The following is a 1,033-nucleotide window of genomic DNA, read 5'->3' as shown; positions in this document are numbered from 1 at the left end:
TCTCTATCCTCCCCCCTTCTGCATGATATCAGAGTATTTTTATTCCTGCTTTTGAGTGCATTCTTTCAAACATGATATTGGGTTTTTATTTTTCATAGTCTGGGTATTGGCCATTTAGGTTTTTTATATATGTAGACATTAATAAAATGTGAGAGGTATATAGTATACATGTGTCTTGCACTTTCAGCCATAACAAGGAGGCCACCTTGTTTTCCAATACCCTCTGATACCATCACCATCTCTCACTGTCCCCCTTGCCCATTGACTTCACACTGGCCCCTTGATGGTCTTGAGCTTCAAAACCAGCACCTCCCTTTGCCCCAGCTATTCTCTCTGCCAGCAACTCCTGGCCTCCACTCTCTCTCCCATTGAAGTCATTGTTCAAATGTCAACATCTATTCCTGTCTTACCTGGTCCCCTGTACAAAATAGGGACTGGATTCACTCAACCTTGTACTTGCTTTTGTTTTCTTCGTAATATCTTTCACCACCTGCATGTTTTAGTCTATCTTTATTGAGAGCTTTACTGAGGTAAAATTGGTACATGTAGGACTGCACGTCAATGTGTATGTCTGATGAGTTTGTGCATAAGTAAATATACATAACATCCTCAACACAGTTAAGGTGATAGACATGTATTTCCTTATTTAGCAGTATTCTTTCTCTATCATTGGGATGTGCAGATTTTGTTTTTCAGCATCCTAAAGTCATTGCCTGGATAATGTCTAGAACACAATCAGCACTCTCTATATATTCCCTAAATGTAAGAAATGGTTTATGTTGGGAACCAGCAGTTAGCGTAATGGCTATGTCGCTGGACTCCCACGTAGTCGACCGCGGTTCGTGTCCCGGACCCGGTGGCTTAAAACTCATGCCGGGCGCGTGTGCGTGCGTGCCCAAGATCCTGAGAGGAGAATGGAGGAGAAGGGATTGCGGCGTGACCATCCCCCCTGGGGGGTGATTTCTCACTTTCTGTCTCTATGTCTCTGTCTGACTGGTGAGTGCACGCGCCCTACAGTGAAAATCTCTCAAAA

This window comes from Tupaia chinensis, unplaced genomic scaffold (genome assembly GCF_000334495.1).
Source record: "Tupaia chinensis unplaced genomic scaffold, TupChi_1.0 Scaffold148822_1, whole genome shotgun sequence".
Taxonomy (NCBI): domain Eukaryota; kingdom Metazoa; phylum Chordata; class Mammalia; order Scandentia; family Tupaiidae; genus Tupaia; species Tupaia belangeri.
The sequence above is the reverse complement of the archived record's forward strand: the minus strand, read 5'-3'. Positions refer to the sequence as shown.